Genomic DNA, 19198 nt, shown 5'->3' on the forward strand with positions numbered 1-19198 from the left:
TGTGTGTGTGTGTGAGAGAGAAAGATTCTTGTGTTGTCTTGTATTGTCTGCAGTGGCACTTGAACAGTTTTTAAAGTGTGGGTGCTGAAAGCCGGTGAAACTGCCCCCACACTTTTCACCTCGTGCCCCCCTTACCTCTCTCCATGGCCTCCACCCCCTCCCCTCAGAGCTGGGGCTGGGGACCAGGGCTGTGTCTCCACGAGTGCAGGGCACAGACAGGGGTCAAGGGGCTGAGGCTGGTGGCGGACATGGGGCCAGGAGTGGATTCCCCACATGCGGGGCCAGGAAGGGAGCCCCAGGCATGGGACCGGGACCGGGATTGACTTAAAATCAATATTTTAAAAACTACATTTTGTGTTCCTATTTTTTGCCATTTGGTTTCTGAGCCCTGACTGTGCACTCAAGTCTTAATCTTAAACTTTGCCCTGCAACCATAAAAGCTAGAAATTCATTTTTACTTGAAATGAAATCTGAGATTCTCACATCATCTCATAACTAGAGCATTCGGGCTTTCAGAGAATTACCAAATACTGTGAGACTTAAAATAAAAATCACAAAAACCTATGAGAGTTGACAACACTGCAGCTGGTCAAAAATGTTTGAACAAAAATGATTTTTTCAATAGAAAATGGCTTTTGGACTTTTTTTTGAAAAACTGATGATTTCCTATTATTTTAATGTTTAATTTTTCAATGAAATGATGCTAAATGAAAAAGATATTTCAAATTGATTCAAAAGGAGAAACCTTAATCAAATGGAATAAAAACATTTTATTCGCCCATCCCTTATCCCGTCTCAAAGGAGGAAAAGGAGCAAAAATGAAAACTGAAAAAAAGAAAAACTAAAATCTAATTTTTTGTTCAATAATACGTGATTGAAATTTGAAAAATAAGCAAATTCTTTTAAACAAAAACATAATTGGTAAATAGCTGTACTCCGATAGGTTTCTTCATGATATTGCCCCATGAATGGCTTTTCACACAGCAGGAGATAATCTGTTACACAATGTACACATTTCCCTTTTCCAGTCTGGCCTGAAGTCCCTGCTCAGTGACACTCCCGAACACAGGATCAGCTTGAGGCGCACGCTCACTTCCCACTGAGCTCAGGAGGAGACAAGGAGGCAGTTTTCTGCTTTGATTGATTCTGAGCATAACTGTATTTTTTACAAGAACAAAAGGATTCACCCCCGCCCCGCAGTCAAGAGGCAGAAAACGGCGATGAGAGCAGAGGCAGAAAACTAGACTGATGGCCGCTGGGTTTGGTGCAGGAAATTTCCTGTATTCAAAATAGACGAAGTTACAAATCTCCCCAAGAACAGTCTTGGGCCCACTGCTCTTGAATAAAATTCAGCAAAACAAAGACATGAGGAATTCAACAAGCTGTAAAAGTCTCGTGTTACGTTGCTGTGAAAACAACCCGCAATGTATGTGACAGTCCATCACTTTGAATGCAGACGTACTGTCAAGTTCCCATAAAGAGAGAAACATATTATAAGAGGATTATTTACTCCTTGTGTTTTGAATAATCTGTCCAAGCAATAAGGATCGTGCATGAGACGTTAGAAACAGTCCTTCTGGAGCAAAATTAACCCACCTGGTTGGGTCTTCTGAGCAGTCGGGTGTGGCCAGACTTCGCTCCTCTGGCTGGGACAGTCCCATGCTCGGTGACTGTTCCCGTCGGTCACGGATGCGGCTCAGCTCATTCTGGCGATCGAGGAGCTGCAGTTTTGTCTCGGGGCTTCTCCGGGGAAGGTTGTGAACAGAAACGGGGGTTTGCTCCGATCGATAAACGTGCGCTGGGCTCGCAGCCTTCGCCCGGGGACAGTGAAAGTAAAACTGGAAATTGCCTCAGCCCAACCCCTGTCCCGGGGGGAGGGGAGAGTCTCCTCTGAAAGACACAGCCCCAGTCCTGCGGGGCCGCCAGTGGGGGGAAACCAGAACTTTATGTTTACAAAAGAGGCTTTGTTGTTGTTGGTGGTGGTGGTGTGTGTGGGGTGGGGGGGGGGGGGGCGTGGGTTGTTGCTGTTTAGTTTATTAGACTCAGCAAAAGCAGGAAGCAGATTCTCTTTGAAATCAGGCCTGGATTCAGGTAACCGGGTCACCCGAACAACGAACTCTGCTTTTCCTGAGCCCAGATGGCCCCCAGGACTCCCAAGGGAAGGCTGAGCTAGTGACGGGCACTGCAGGTAGGTTGGTCATTTGTGCGATGTGATTTGAACACTCTTGTGCTTTATCTGGTTAAGAGAAAGAGCAATAGTGTGTTGGACGTGAGCAGAGTCTCTCTGTGTGTGAAGGGGCCTGTCTATACTGGCAATTCTCAGCGCAGTAACTTGCTGGCTCAGGGGTGTGAAAAATCACCCTCCCTCCCCAGAGTGCAGCAAGTTTGAGCGCTGTAAAGCCCCAGTGTAGACAGGCTCTGAGCGTCGACCTGGTTTACCAGGAGTGCTGGGAGACCTCTCTCTCCAGCGCTCGCGGGTGACCCCACAGGCGGCGCTTTGCTGTCTAGTGCAGACAGAGCCAAATGCTTCACAACCACTGCGCGCCTCCGGAGGGAATTCTGCTGAGACCAGCGGGCTCTCACCTTGGCCTGGAGTTCTGGGAGATGGTGCGTTTAAGCACACGGGAGTCTGGAGGATCAGCTCTACATCAGGGGGTTAGGCAGCGGGTTTCACACCTCACATAGGGGAAGAGTCCCCAAAGAATGTCCCTAGGGACCCCAAGACTGGAGCAGTGGATGGGCTCTGTTCCGGTCCCAAGGCTTGAATTATCTGGGGATCCTGGGGCTCAGATGCTTGGGTTCCCCTTACTGCTGTCTGGTGGCACCTCACCAGGTCTGGGATACACACACACACCAGTAAACAGAAACCTTCTCAGTGCCCAGCATCCAAACCCCCTTAACTCAGACCAGGTGGGTTCTGGAGACATGAATGGAGAGGTCTCCCCCTCAGGGCTGCCACATCCCTTTGCCTTGGGCTGAGGGGGGCTCTTTCCTGGATGCTTCTCCCTGTTCCTGGATAAGAGTCTCTCCCTCCAGGGTTGCCACCTCCTGCTCCCTTTGCCCGGGGGGGGGAAGGTTTCTATTAATGGTTCTCCCTGGGCTGGGGAGAGGCTGTCTGCTGTTCCACGACTTCCACCATTCTCTGTGGCCAGGATAGAGCAGCTGGTGACTTTAACCAGAGACACTTGTGGCCAGGAGCTCCCCCAACTCTGCTGGTGGGAATGTGGCAGCCCCAGGAGGGGGAGCGGGGAGATGCAGCAGGGGAGGAGGCAGAAAAGCAGCAAGATAGACCGGAGAACCCAAGGGGACTGTCTGTGACTCCATGTTCAGGCTGTTCTGGTGCTTGAGAGGTTCACATTTGATACCTAGCATGGGGTTTGTACCCTGGTTTGTAACTGTTTGCCCTGAGGTTGGTACTCACATTCATGAGCTACTCCAGACAGTGGAGTCAAACCTGGGTCTCCCACATGCCAGCTGAGGGCTCTCACCATGGGGGTAAAAGTTATAAGGCAGGTGACATCACAAAACCCACCTCCACCTTCTCCCCACCCCCACACTCACATTGTGTGTGGAGTGAGGCAGGTGCCTGACTCATTCCAGCAAGAAACGCCTCAGGTGCCAGAGCCACTGGACATCAGGCGCTGGGTTCCCGTCTGTGGGTGGCTAAGCAGAGACCGATGCCCCCCTGCAGCCCCGATTTAGGCACTTGTCTGTGAGAGGGGGCAGGGCTTAGGACACCCCCTCCCCTCTTGTGGGCATCTCCCCTTGTCTAGCTTAGATGGCTCCCTGCCTAGTGACCTGGCTTTTTTGAATCGCACTGTAAGGTGCCTCTGATGCCCACGCATTGTCTAGGGGGTTCAGGCACCTGACTCAGCTTTGCAGAATGTGATTTTCTGGTTGCCTACAAATTAGGCCTTGTGACGCTCAGCATTACAACACCAAGTCCCTTCATGGATTGTCCCCTGTGCAACCAGTCATCTCTCCGCAGAGCACAGCTGAGCAATTCCAGATTGACATGGGTGGGTACAGGACAGAGACAGAGCACAGGCTGGTTCATGACACATCCCAGTAAAACCGAAAAATTCTCCTCCTAGGGGCGCGATATTCCCTGTGGGGGCTGGGGGGACACAACCAAGTCAGGAAGCAAATCTCAGCACTCTGCCCCTGACAACTGCAGCTGGGACATTCAAGTGGAACAAACAAAAAGAATTGTTTGTAATGGTTTATTTACAGTAATTACTAAAGGTGGTAAGTAAACAGAGCTGAGAAGGAGCCTTAATAACCACAGCCTGGCCAGGAGATCCCCAGCTACTGAGAACACTTTTCTTAATGGCACTAAAATAGCACCAATGACCAGGAATTAATATACGGAATTAATGAGTTACAGTCTCACTTTCAGTAACATGTCATAAATCTCTCCGTCCCGCTCACATTTCCTTTCCTTCTCCCTTTTCCTTCATTGTCTCTTTTTCTACTCAGCATTTTTCTAGCCATCACTTGTGATACCTGTTTATTTTCCTCTCCCACTCTCCTCTCCTCCCTCCCACAGATCATCCCCCTTGGCTGCTCCATTCTTTCCCCTGCTTTTATCCCTTCTCCTCCTGCTGCCCCAATGAGATCTAAGGTCACAGATCTGTACAAAACGTTCCCTGCTGCTGCGGAGCTTCCAGCTTCTCCCCAAACCCTGATTGATTAATTCTGTGCCACCCTCACCTCTTCCTGTTCCCAACCCGACTGTTCGTTCTACCTCCTGCCCAGCCCCCACATCTGCCTCTCAGGGCCCTCTGGCAGCTCCAAGGGGCTCTTCCTCCTCCCCCTCCCATCCCTGAGGCTGCAGGGAGGGCGGGGAGGAGATTCAAGGGGTCATAGAGATGAGGAGCCAGAGGGTTGGGTAGCCAGAAGTCCTCCAAGGTCATAAAGACTGGGGCATGCGAGGATAGAAAGGCTGATTTTGGGGCCCCCAGTGGGATATTCCGCCCCCTGTCTCAGGGACACAGGCTGAGCCTGGATCCCCCCACCCCCAACCAAGTATTTGCCTCAGGTTGGGGGGCTGTCTGTAAGCAAGAACTGGCCTGTCTCCCAAGATTTGTGAGAGTGATGGGTCATCCTTCAGGATAGGATGCCACTAGCCATCACCTTCAGCCCCTAACTAAAACCTCTCCAACGCATCATCAAGGATCTACAACCTATCCTGAAGGACGACCCATCACTCTCATAGATCTTGGGAGACAGGCCAGTCCTTGCCTTCAGACAGCCCCCCAACCTGAGGCAAATACTCACCAACAGCCACACACAACACAACAGAACCACTAACCCAGGAACTTATCCTTGCAACAAAGCCCACTGCCAACTATGTCCACATATCTATTCAGGGGATACCATCATAGGGCCTAATCACATCAGCCAAACTATCAGAGGCTCGTTCACCTGCACATCTACCAATGTGATATATGTCATCATGTGCCAGCAATGCCCCTATGCCACGTACATTGGCCAAACTGGACAGTCTCTACGTAAAAGAATAAATGGACACAAATCAGATGTCAAGAATTATAACATTCATAAACCAAAGGAGTACTTGTGGCACCTTAGAGACTAACCAATTTATTTGAGCATGAGCTTTCGTGCTCAAATAAATTGGTTAGTCTCTAAGGTGCCACAAGTACTCCTTTTCTTTTTGCGAATACAGACTAACACGGCTGTTACTCTGAAACCATTCATAAACCAGTCGGAGGACACTTCAATCTCTCTGGTCACGCGATTACAGACATGAAAGTTGCGATATTACAACAAAAAAGCTTCAAAAACAGACTCCAACGAGAAACTGCTGAATTGGAATTAATTTGCAAACTGGATACAATTAACTTAGGCTTGAATAGAGACTTGGAATGGATGGGTCATTACACAAAGTAAAAGTATTAGCCCATGTTTATTTCTTCCCCCCCCCCCCACACCGTTCCTCAGTTGTTCTTGTTAACTGCTGGAAATGGCTCACCTTGATTATCATAACAAAAAGTCCCCCCCCCCCCGCTCTCCTGCTGGTAATAGCTCATCTTAATTGATCACTCTCCTTACAGGTTGGGTTTTTTGGTTTTGTTTTTTTCTCATGTTCTGTGTGTATATATATGTCCTCACTGTGTTTTCCACTAAATGCATCCGATGAAGTGAGCTGTAGCTCACGAAAGCTTATGCTCAAATAAATTGGTTAGTCTCTAAGGTGCCACAAGTCCTCCTTTTCTTTTTTCCCAACCCAGGAAGCAGTGAACAGCTTTAATGTGAGAGCCCAGCCCTGCCCAGAGGAAAGGCAGGATGTTGGAGAAGAGTGATGGGGAGTCTCTGGGTAAAGCAGAGGGGTGTGTCAACCCTCAGGGCAGGGAGCTCTGTTCAGGTGCTGCTCAGTGAGAGTGTTTCAGTTCATCAGCCTGGGCATGAACTCAGCACCAGGAGACCTGTCAGACATATTTATGTGACTTCAGCCTGGGATCTCCTCACTGTTTAATGGGTGTATTTTTGGGGCTGTGTGTGTCATGATCGCTGTCGGTTTGGTTGGTAACTTTAGCTACAATCTCATGGGTATGTTTTCACTGGAATTTTCTCATAATTTAATGACAATCTCCACCTGCAAACTCACCCTGTGTCTGTGCGCCTAGGGGTTCCCCTCTTTGTGTCTCTAAGTATGTGACATTCTCACCCAACAATTAAATAGAAGCATAATCTAATTATGAACCAACTGGACAGAACCATTTTCCTCCAGCAGTCTCAGAAGCTAATCCCAATTTTCCATCCTAGATCCCTTCTCGGTACCTTTGAACTTCCTCAAAGTCTCCATTAGAGCCAGAGTTTTCTGGGAGAAATCACTGCGCCTCGTTTCCAGTTCAGGAAAAATCTCCACTGGCTGCTAGAATTTCCCCTTCTCCCACCAGGAGAGAAACAATTTCACATTCGTCTATTTCATTTAATGAGATGTTATTTGTTGTCTGTGAAAGGTGCTGCTCTAATGAGCTCTAATGCGCCTGGAGTTAGAATTCCTCTACTTCTCCCAGCCTCAGATCAGGTGCAGTAACAGGCCATGGCTCTGGCCTGGAGGAACCAGCTCTGGGGATAAAAGGGGAATTGAGTCTCCATGGCCAATTCACTCCTTGGCCTCCATGCTCTGAGGGACAGGAGGTTCCCATGTGAAGTGTTGTAGAAATCTGCCCTCTAGGAACTAGATTGAGACACCAACTCCCCACTCCCCAGCTGATTCCACACAGGGCTCCAAACAGACGTCAGACTGGGAAAGACTCTTGACCACTGCTGCTCTGGGCTGAATGGTGACCAGGGCCCCAGCAGTGAAAGGCCCATATTCCATCCTCACAGTCCTGAGGCAGCCAGTCCCCCAGGCATGTGACATCTCTAGGAAATACTTGAGGTCCCTCCTTCCCACTGAATGGATAATTCCAGAGTCTTCTGTGCAAGGGTGAGAACCTCAGGATGAAGTTGATCAGAGAGATTTGTATCCAACATGTGACCTTCCCCACACATTTTGCTGTAGAGCCCTGGGGAGATGTGGTGCTACTGCTAACATCATCTCCAAACTCTTTCCCAGCTTTGTGAAGTGTGAGGGGGAGTGAGAGAGAGTTAGGTACCTGCTCAAGGTGCTTCTGACATCCTGGGGGAGGGGGGTGAGAGACAGAGAGAATTTCAGTCCCACCTGACACACACACAACATGCCAAGGAAGAGATTTTGCAAATATGGGGAAGAGAGGCCCTGCCCTGGCCACATTGCAATATATTCACTGAGCTAATGGGGCTTTTGTCGCTCAATATCTATGTGTCTGTGACTCTGCAATGAGCAATAGCCATTCACATTTCAGGAACGCACACACAGAGTTACTCTGTGGTCTCTGACTGCGGGACTCCCGTGCCCATGTTTTAGCAGCTGTCCTGTCCCTGTGTTGGGATTTGGGATGTTTCTAGCTCAGTCTCACCTGCAGGAATTCACTCGCTGGCTTCTGACACTTCCCCTCCAGCTCACTGATCAGCTCACTGAGATGGAAAATCGCCTCTGAGACTTTGGTGATATTTTCATTCTGTATCTTCGTTATCTCTTTCTCCAGCTTTTCCAGCTGGGCCAGCAGGAGCCGCTCTTGTTCCTCCAGGAATTGGTGCAGTTGCTGAAAATCAACCACAATTTGCTGCCTCTTCTTTTCTATCTGTTTCTGAAAAGCAACAGGGAAAGGACTGGTCAGGGACATGGCAGCAGCCTGGGGGATCCTTTCACTGAGTGCGCAGGAGGGAGAACTTCTCTGCAAACCCTAAGATTTCTGAGCCCTGGTCTACACTAGGACTTTAGGTCGAATTTAGCAGCGTTAAATCGATGTAAACCCATACCTGTCCACACGATGAAGCCATTTATTTCGACTTAAAGGGCTCTTAAAATCAATTTCCTTACTCCACCCCGACAAGTGGATTAGCGCTTAAATCGGCCTTGCCGGGTCGAATTTGGGGTACTGTGGACACAATTCAACGGTATTGGCCTCCGGGAGCTATCCCAGAGTGCTCCATTTTGACCGCTCTGGACAGCACTCTCAACTCAGATGCACTGGCCAGGTAGACAGGAAAAGAACCGCGAACTTTTGAATCTCATTTCCTGTTTGGCCAGCGTGGCAAGCTGCAGGTGACCATGCAGAGCTCATCAGCAGAGGTGACCATGATGGAGTCTCAGAATCGCAAAAGAGCTCCAGCATGGACCGAACGGGAGGTACGGAATCTGATCGCTGTATGGGGAGAGGAATCCGTGCTATCAGAACTCCGTTCCAGTTTTCGAAATGCCAAAACCTTTGTCAAAATCTCCCAGGGCATGAAGGACAGAGGCCATAACAGGGACCCGAAGCAGTGCCGCGTGAAACTTAAGGAGCTGAGGGAAGCCTACCAGAAAACCAGAGAGGCGAACGGCCGCTCCGGGTCAGAGCCCCAAACATGCCGCTTCTATGATGAGCTGCATGCCATTTTAGGGGGTTCAGCCACCACTACCCCAGCCGTGTTGTTTGACTCCTTCAATGGAGATGGAGGCAATACGGAAGCAGGTTTTGGGGACGAAGAAGATGATGATGAGGAGGAGGTTGTAGATAGCTCACAGCAAGCAAGCGGAGAAACCGGTTTTCCCGACAGCCAGGAACTGTTTCTCACCCTGGACCTGGAGCCAGTACCCCCCGAACCCACCCAAGGCTGCCTCCTGGACCCAGCAGGCGGAGAAGGGACCTCCGGTGAGTGTACCTTTTCAAATACTATACATGGTGTAAAAGCAAGCATGTGAAAGGATTACTTTGCCCTGGCATTCGCGGCTCTCCTGGATATACTCCCAAAGCCTTTGCAAAAGGTTTCTGGGGAGGGCAGACTTATTGCGTCCTTCATGGTAGGACACTTTACCACTCCAGGCCAGTAACACGTACTCGGGAATCATTGTACAACAAAGCATTGCAGTGTATGTTTGCTGGCGTTCAAGCAACATCCGTTCTTTATCTCTCTGTGTTATCCTCAGGAGAGTGAGATATAATCCATGGTCACCTGGTTGAAATAGGGTGCTTTTCTTCAGGGGACACTCAGAGGAGCCCATTCCTGCTGGGCTGTTTGCCTGCGGCTGAACAGAAATGTTCCCCGCTGTTAGCCACAGGGAGGGGGGAGGGTTGAGGGGGTAGCCACGCGGTGGGGGGAGGCAAAATGCGAACTTGTAACGAAAGCACATGTGCTATGTATGTAATGTTAACAGCAAGGTTTACCCTGAAAGAGTGTAACCAGTGTTTTATAAAATGTGTCTTTTTAAATACCGCTGTCCCTTTTTTTTTCTCCACCAGCTGCATGTGTTTCAATGATCACAGGATCTTCTCCTTCCCAGAGGCTAGTGAAGATTAGAAAGAAAAAAAAACGCACTCGAGATGAAATGTTCTCCGAGCTGCTGCTGTCCTCCCACACTGACAGAGCACAGACGAATGCGTGGAGGCAAATAATGTCAGACTGCAGGAAAGCACAAAATGACCGGGAGGAGAGGTGGCGGGCTGAAGAGAGTAAGTGGCGGGCTGAAGAGAGGGTTGAAGCTCGAATGTGGCGGCAGCGTGATGAGAGGAGGCAGGATTCAATGCTGAGGCTGCTGGAGGACCAAACCAGTATGCTGCAGTGTATGGTTGAGCTGCAGCAAAGGCAGCTGGAGAACAGACTGCCACTACAGCCCCTGTGTAACCAACCGCCCTCCTCCCCAAGTTCCATAGCCTCCACACCCAGACGCCCAAGAACGCGGTGGGGGGGCCTCTGGCCAACCAGCCACTCCACCACAGAGGATTGCCCCAAAAAAAGAAGGCTGTCATTCAATAAATTTTAAAGTTGTAAACTTTTAAAGTGCTGTGTGGCATTTTCCTTCCCTCCTCCACCACCCCTCCTGGGCTACCTTGGTAGTCATCCCCCTGTTTGTGTGATGAATGAATGAAGAATGCATGAATGTGAAGCAACAATGACTTTATTGCCTCTGCAAGCGGTGATCGAAGGGAGGAGGGGAGGGTGGTTAGCTTACAGGGAAGTAGAGTGAACCAAGGGGCGGGGGGTTTCATCAAGGAGAAACAAACAGAACTTTCACACCGTAGCCTGGCCAGTCACGAAACTGGTTTTCAAAGCCTCTCTGATGCGTACCGCGCCCTCCTGTGCTCTTCTAACCGCCCTGGTGTCTGGCTGCGCGTAACCAGCAGCCAGGCGATTTGCCTCAACCTCCCACCCCGCCATAAACGTCTCCCCCTTACTCTCACAGATATTGTGGAGCACACAGCAAGCTGTAATAACAGTGGCAATATTGGTTTCGCTGAGGTCTAAGCGAGTCAGTAAACTGCGCCAGCGTGCCTTTAAACGTCCAAATGCACATTCTACCACCATTCTGCACTTGCTCAGCCTGTAGTTGAACAGCTCCTGACTACTGTCCAGGCTGCCTGTGTATGGCTTCATGAGCCATGGCATTAAGGGGTAGGCTGGGTCCCCAAGGATACATATAGGCATTTCAACATCCCCAACAGTTATTTTCTGGTCTGGGAATAAAGTCCCTTCTTGCAGCTTTTGAAACAGACCAGAGTTCCTGAAGATGCGAGCGTCATGTACCTTTCCCGGCCATCCCACGTTGATGTTGGTGAAACGTCCCTTGTGATCCACCAGAGCTTGCAGCACTATTGAAAAGTACCCCTTGCGGTTTATGTACTCGCCGGCTTGGTGCTCCGGTGCCAAGATAGGGATATGGGTTCCGTCTATGGCCCCACCACAGTTAGGGAATCCCATTGCAGCAAAGCCATCCACTATGACCTGCACATTTCCCAGGGTCACTACCCTTGATATCAGCAGATCTTTGATTGCGTGGGCTACTTGCATCACAGCAGCCCCAACAGTAGATTTTCCCACTCCAAATTGATTCCCAACTGACCGGTAGCTGTCTGGCGTTGCAAGCTTCCACAGGGCTATCGCCACTCGCTTCTCAACTGTGAGGGCTGCTCTCATCTTGGTATTCATGCGCTTCAGGGCAGGGGAAAGCAAGTCACAGAGTTCCATGAAAGTGCCCTTACGCATGCGAAAGTTTCGCAGCCACTGGGAATCGTCCCAGACCTGCAACACTATGCGGTCCCACCAGTCTGTGCTTGTTTCCCGAGCCCAGAATCGGCGTTCCACAGCATGAACCTGCCCCATTAGCACCATGATGCATGCATTGGCAGGGCCCATGCTTTCAGAGAAATCTGTGTCCATTTCCTGATCACCCACGTGACCGCGCTGACGTCGCCTCCTCGCCCGGTAGCGCTTTGCCAGGTTCTGGTGCTGCATATACTGCTGGATAATGCGTGTGGTGTTTAATGTGCTCCTAATTGCCAAAGTGAGCTGAGCGGACTCCATGCTTGCCTTGGTATGGCGTCCGCACAGAAAAAAGGCGCGGAATGATTGTCTGCCGTTGCTCTGACGGAGGGAGGGGCGACTGACGACACGGCTTACAGGGTTGGCTTCAGGGAGCTAAAATCCACAAAGGGGGTGGCTTTAAATCAAGGAGTAGTTCAGGCAGCAGTTCATGGAGGGTTCCAATAAGAAATGGTGCACCTAAGTTACTGTTCTTATTGGAACAAGGAGGTTAGCGTGGCCTCTGATTGATACATGGCTAGATTTAGCTCGCTGCACCTTCTCTGTGAGTGACTGCAGTGTGACCTAGAGGAATGAGTCCCCTAGACAGGGGAAGAGGCAAATGAGTACAAAACAAATCTGGTCTATTTCTTGTTTCGATCCACTCCATCTATCTTTTACATCTTTGGCTGGCAGCATACGGTGCAGAAGGACTGCATGCCATCCACATCTCATGGCTGCTCGGCAGAAGATGGTACAGTTCGACTGCTAGCCATCCTCATCTCTTGCCTGCCTGGCAGAAGATGGTGCAATATGACTGCTAGCCATCCTCATCTCTTGCCTGCCTGGCAGAAGATGGTACAATACGATTGCTAGCCATCGTCATCTCTTGCCTGCCCGGCAGAAGACGGTACTATACGACTGCTAGCAATCCGTATTGCCTGCCTGATCACCATAAGACGGTTCAATAGGACTGACTGCAGGACTAAAGAGAATGACCTGGTCAAGTCACCAAAAATTTAGTCCCTGCGCCCATGTCTGCCCAGGCGCTCCCAGCCGACGTGGCCAGGAGCACCTCGGACACGACGAGGACGGGTAACAGTCATACTGCACCGTCTGCTGCCAGAAGGCAATGGGTTGCTGCTACTGTGTAGCAATGCCGTACCGCGTCTTCCAGCACCCAGGAGATATACGGTGACGGTTACCTGAGCGGGCTCCATGCTTGCGGTGGTATGGCGTCCGCACAGGTAACTCAGGAAAAAAGGCGCGAATCGATTGTCTGCCCTTGCCTTCACGGAGGGAGGGAGGGAACGGGGGCGGACAATATGTACCCAGAACCACCCGCGACAATGTTTTAGCCCAATCAGAGTGCTCCATTGTGACTGCTCTGGACAGCACTCTCAACTCAGATGCACGATTATTTGCCGTTGCTCTGACGCAGGGAGGGGCGACTGAGGACACGGCTTACAGGGTTGACTTCACGGAGGGTTCCAATAAGAAATGGTGCACCTAAGTTATTGTTCTTATTGGAACAAGGAGGTTAGCGTGGCCTCTGATTGATACATGGCTAGATTTAGCTCGCTGCACCTTCTCTGTGAGTGACTGCAGTGTGACCTAGAGGAATGAGTCCCCTAGACAGGGGAAGAGGCAAATGAGTACAAAACAAATCCGGTTTATTTCTTGTTTTGATCCACTCCATCTATCTTTTACATCTTTGGCTGGCAGCAGACGGTGCAGAAGGACTGCATGCCATCCACATCTCATGGCTGCTCGGCAGAAGACGGTACAATAGGACTGCTAAGCAATCCATATTGCCTGCCTGCTCACCATAAGACGGTTCAATAGGACTGACTGCCGGACTTAAGAGAATGACCTGGTCAAGTCACTAAAAATTTAGTCCCTGCGCCCATGTCTGCCCAGGCGCTCCTGATCGACCTCACACAGGCGAACAGGAGCACCTCGGACATGACGAGGACGGCTACCAGTCGTACTGTACCGTCTGCTGCCAGAAGGCAATGGGTTGCTGCTACTGTGTAGCAATGCCATACCGCGTCTTCCAGCACCCAGGAGACATACGGTGACAGTTACCTGAGCGGGCTCCATGCTTGCGGTGGTATGGCGTCCGCACAGGTAACTCAGGAAAAAAGGCGCGAAATGATTGTCTGCCCTTGCTTTCACGGAGGGAGGGAGGGAAGGGGGGACTGACGATATGTACCCAGAACCACCCGCGACAATGTTTCAGCCCCATCAGGCATTGGGATCTCAACCCAGAATTCCAATGGGCAGCGGAGACTGCGGAAACTGTGGGATAGCTACCCACAGTGCAACGCTCCGGAAGTCGACTCTAGCCTCGGTACTGTGGAAGCACTCCGCCGAGTTAATGCACTTAATGCACTTCTGTGGGGACACACACGCTCGAATATATAAAACCGATTTCTAAAAAACCGACTTCTATAAATTCGACCTTATTCCGTAGTGTAGACATACCCTGAAACTGGACTCTACCCTGTGGTTACTTGGGAGAAGTTTCTCTCACACCTTTTTCATTCCTCCCCAATGTCTCTGAAAAGGGATGTTTCCATGGCTGACGTGGTTAGGGCATTGTGTTATCAATGGCCTCTGAGCATGGAGATCCTGAGCAGCAGGAGGCAGGACTCAGCATTACACAGAGAGAAGTTCCAGGGCAAAAAAAGAAAAGGAGGACTTGTGGCACCCTAGAGACTAACAAATTTATTAACAAAAAAAGAATCAAATGATGCAACAACGCAAGAAATGGCAGACACAGGGAAAGCCACAAGAGCTAGAATTTAACTCATTCACTGACACGAGAGCTTAGAGTCTGCTCATGAACCTAACACAGAAAATCCATGATCATGGAGAAACACAGACATGCCCACATTCACCAAGACCACAGAGGACTCTGACTACAAACAGACCTCTCACCACATGTCTCCACAAGTTAATAACAGGAGGCACCTACCAAATACTCCCGGCTTTTCTCCTTTCCAATCTCTTTAAATCCCAGGAACTTTTCTCTCTCTTCCCTCAGAGTCTTCAATTGGGCCTGGATTTTCTCCTGTAGAAACAGAGATGATTGGGAGGTTTCATTCTGAGGGCTGGGTGGGGTGTGGAGGGGGATATTTTTCCTCCCAAACCCAAGGTGACTGTTGGTCCTAATCGGCTGATGACATGAGAACCACCTGGGAAATGAAATGTGACAATGGAGACTGGGAGCCTAACATGTTCCGACGTCTTACCAGTTCAGGTTCAGTCTTTTTAGTAATTAAAGAGAGACCTCAATTATCCAAGGGTGATTGGTGTTTATTAATTCATTAGTAGTACAGGACATAACACGAAACTGGAGTCACAAGGTGGTGAATCAATGAATGTGGTTTTCAGAAGACTAAATTGACAGAGACAGAAATCCCAGAGACCACCCAGGCTCAAAATACGGGCTGGGATTTTCTCAGGAGCCAAGTCCCCATTGAATTCCTGCCCTGAAGCCCTGGGGAGTCTAGACACGATAAATCGATCCCCGAGCTCTCTCCCTTCGACTCCTGTACTCCGGCGCTGCGAGAGGCGCAGGCAGAGTCAATGGGGGAGCAGCAGCCGTCAACTCACCGCGGTGGAGACACCACGGTGAGTCAATCTAAGTACGTCGACTTCAGCTACGTTATTCATGTAGCTGAAGTTGCATAACTTAGATCGATCCCCCCCGCCCCAGTATAGACCATGGCTAAGTCCTTGCTCCCCTTCCTGATGTTTCCCCCTTCTTACTTCCCACCCATGTCCCTTTACCCGTCTCTCTCTGCTCCCCACCTCCTGGCGGCTCTCTCTAGTGCCTGCCTCCACCCATGCACTCCAAGCGGCAGAGAAGGTTCCCCCTCCTCGGGTAGGAAGGGTGGCCAAGTGGTTCAGGCACAAACCTGAGGCTTGGGGGTGCTGGGTTTGGTTCTCTGCTCTGCCACTGACTCCCTGCTTAGCTTTGGGAAAGTCACTTCACCTCTGGGTGCCCTAGATCCACCTGTCAAATGGGGCTAAAGCTGACCCTGCCTCCTAGGCTGAATCCTTTCATGGCTGTGTGGTGATGGGGGAAATGGAGATACCAAGGTGAGTAAATTTGGGCTGAATTACTCCACAGTCTGAGAGTGAGAGTCAGCTCCCTGCAGGGGGCACGGGAGAGAGAGGGACTCAGGCCAGCTCTGCATAGAGGGGGGTCAGCGCTTTAGCCCTGCAGCTTCTGCTGCTAGGGCATCTGGGGGTCCCAAACTGGGGGCTTCAGCCCCACGTCTTCTCCCAGGGTCCAGGGCTTCTCCCACCCACCCTGCACAGTTTCTGCCGGGGTCCGTGGCAGCGTTCCCTGTAATTTTTTATGTCCATGTGCGGAATGACTTTTGTTATGTGCACCAATATGGAGGTGTGTGGTAGGGCTGGGGCCAAGCGGTCTCAGGGGGGCTCAGGGCTGGGGCATAGGGTTCGAGTGCGGGGCGGGTGAGGGCTCTGGCTGTGCATGTGGGGTTAGGGGTCAGGCTGGTGATGAAGGCTTTGGGGTGCTGGCTCCCCCAGGGACTACCACCAGCCCTCTCTCACCAAAACAGCTCGGGGCCACTTGAGAGGTGCCTCTCCACGGTCGCAGCATCTCCAGTGGCTCGGCCGGGGGCATCTGTCCCTCAGCCAGGGCAGGTCCGGGCTAGGCTTGGTGGGGGTCAGGGAAGGGGCGTAGCTGAGAGGGAATTTAGGTCCAGGGCTTCTCCTTTATCCCCACCCTGCCCAGCGCATCTCCTGCTGGGGTCTGGAGCTTCTCCTCCCCCTAATCTGCCACTGCACCCATCCAGCCTGTGCGCATAGGAGCCCCGCAGCACGCCTGGGTGATTTCAAACGGCCTGGGGCTCCCAGCCACTGCTACCAGGACCACAGCAGTGGTGGCAGCCAGGGTCCCCAGGCCCTTTGAAATCTCCTGGGCCCCAAGGCAATTGCCCCCTTGCCCCCCCAGGGGCCCCTGGTGGGTGAAAGGTGTAACTGCAGCACGTCTCTGGCAGAATGTATTTTCTGCAGAGAAAAAGAAATTTCTGGGTGGCACATGAGTTCTGTGCCTGTGCAGTGGCACAGAATCCCCTAAGCAGTGTTTGATGGCTTGTGTTGCTCTCCCTTTTATCTAATCCCCGGTAAATGCAGTTTCACCCCTTTTAATTATTTATTTTATTACTCTCGTTGTTCTTAGTTCACCATCACGTTGGGCAAGACTGTGTAGAGGTATGTCCTTGTGCTGCCTGGTTCACGATTGACTTACTTCGCCCATATTCACTAAGGGCACTGGCCTATTGTTGGTTTAAAGCCCCTTAAACGGATGAATGTAGCAGCTTCCCTTTGTCCAGGTTAACGGTTACACATGAGAGCAAGACACAATAGCAAAGAGAAGACCCGAGGCCACTCTGGAATTTTTGTGTTGTGTGCGTGTGTGTGTGTGTGTGCACACGCGCACCCAGTCACAAGTTGACTGATAGAGTTTGGAGCAGTGAGCAAAGGAAGATTTCTGAGGTTTTTTTGGATGGGTGGGATGGTTTGGTGCCTCCTTAGATAATGGAAACAGAACTTCCTACATACTTTGTAAATACACTAGATTGTATGAAAGATACCAGACTCCTCATCAAATTCTACTCTCAGCTAGAACAGTGCGCAGGGCCTTGAACATCAGCCATCCACTCGGGTCAACCTAATAACACTCTCTTGTATGAAATCTCTCTCACAGGCAAATTTCTACTGTAATTTGAACTAAACATAGATATACAGTAGTGATAACCCCAAGAAATCATATGGTATGTCATGCCTCAAAGAATTATGATTTAAAACCAAATATGTTTGGGGTTCTTTTCTTTTTTTGTTTCTGAGCCTTTAGGGGTGCATTAGATTCATATTTTCACTTTTTTTCCAAAACCACAAGTTAAAATTTTTTTTATTGGTATACTTGGTGAAAACTGTGATTCTCAAGCAATCATTTGATTCCAGAAGCTTGTGCTTTCAGAATAAAAACACCAAATACTGCCACCCTCATGGTAAAATTGCAAGAGTCGGTAACACTGGTGATATGTATTTGGCTATCTAGACACACATGACACTGGTATCAATGACAATTGCACTGAATACAGCTAAGGACACGGTTACATTATGTTTCTGGATACAGGCCGTAGCTTGCAAGCTGAAATTGCAACCGTTGATTGCCTGTTACTGCTCCGAAAGGTTCCATATATCTGAAATGGCTTTATGTTCCTATGACAATTAGTACCATTTTAGACTTCCAATATTATGAACTTTTTAGACCTTTTAATTAAAAATAATAAACCTAATGTCTGTAACTAATCCTCCCACTCTGTGAACACTGAAGCATATGCTTTTTGGAGGTAGCTGTCCTGGGACATGTGTAAGGTGATCAGTAAATACTGCCAGGCTTATGGCCTGAGGACGTCCTGATTTTTTGTACCTCAGTGGTGGCAACCCTATTTCAAAGCCTTCGCTGTCCTTCATTCTCACAAGTTTACTTTTTTTCCCTTCCAAAAAGGGGCATCGTTTGCTGTGGGCAGGTGCCCCTCCAATCTTGGTTCCCCAGCCCCCAAAATTTTCATAGCTCTTTGCCAGGGGTTGTGTGAAAAACAGCCCCCTGTCAGATTTAGCCATCAGGTTTAGTCACCAGTCATGGTTTCTGATACTATCCATATCACGTCTTGCTTTCCTATCTGAATTAACTACCCCCAACTTTCCACATGGGTGTCTCATTCAGAGGGTCCTGTCTGCCACATCCCTCCTCACCCTCGAGAGACACCCCCCCCGCCACATCCTTCCTCACTCCCCACCCCTGTGAAACGCCCGCCCGCTGCTCGCTGTGTGCCTCCTCACCTCCACCCCGTCCCCTGCGAGATCCTTCCCCACCGCTCTCCATGTCCCTCCTTTCCTTCACCCCCCAGCAAAATCCCCCCCCAACTGCCACTTGCCCCATCCCTCCTCATCCCCCAACCCCTGCAAGATCTCCCAGCCCGCGGGTCACTGGGTCCCTCCTCTCCTCCACCCTCCCCGCAAGACCGCGCAGCGCACCCTGTCCCTCCTCTCATCCACCCCCCTACCCGTGAGATGCCTCTACCCATCACTCACTGTGTCCCTCCTCTCCTCCATCCCCTTGCCCATGAGACCCCCCATACCTCACTCATTATGTCCCTCCTCTACTCCACTGCCCCGTGAGACCCCCACATTGCCATGTCCCTCCTCTCACCCATCGCCTACCCGCAAGACCCCCACCTGCTCGCCGGATCCCTCCTCACCCCTCCTCCCCGTCAAGAGCCCTCCCCCCTTGCCGCATCCCTTATCAACGCTGCCCTCACACGGGCAGGAGAGTGATGCAGCGAATGGTGGTGGCTGGGCAGGGCCTGTGGGTGGGGGCTGGGATGTGGGTGCAAGAGGTGGGACAGGGAACTAGCCTCCCGCAGGGGAAGCTTCACCCACTGCCCCTGTTAAGGCTGTTTTAGTGCTTGAGGGCTTCATGGTTGATACCTGGTGAGTGAAATCAAAATACAGAACAGACAACCAGTGGGGGGTT

General features: G+C 50.5%; 3 protein-coding genes across 9 annotated transcripts in view; 1 reads left to right on the top strand and 2 right to left on the bottom strand.

Annotated features, from left to right (window-relative positions):
• Positions 1 to 19198, bottom strand: part of LOC102936186 (butyrophilin-like protein 2) — a 1677894-nt gene that overhangs the window by 1444779 nt on the left and 213917 nt on the right.
• LOC114020220 (butyrophilin subfamily 1 member A1) overlaps positions 1 to 19198 on the top strand; it is a 1361724-nt gene that overhangs the window by 1220534 nt on the left and 121992 nt on the right.
• Positions 1 to 19198, bottom strand: part of LOC119567716 (butyrophilin subfamily 3 member A3-like) — a 122107-nt gene that overhangs the window by 25308 nt on the left and 77601 nt on the right. The window lies entirely within an intron of this gene.

The sequence above is a fragment of the Chelonia mydas genome, chromosome 14 (assembly GCF_015237465.2).
Source record: "Chelonia mydas isolate rCheMyd1 chromosome 14, rCheMyd1.pri.v2, whole genome shotgun sequence".
NCBI lineage: Eukaryota > Metazoa > Chordata > Testudines > Cheloniidae > Chelonia > Chelonia mydas.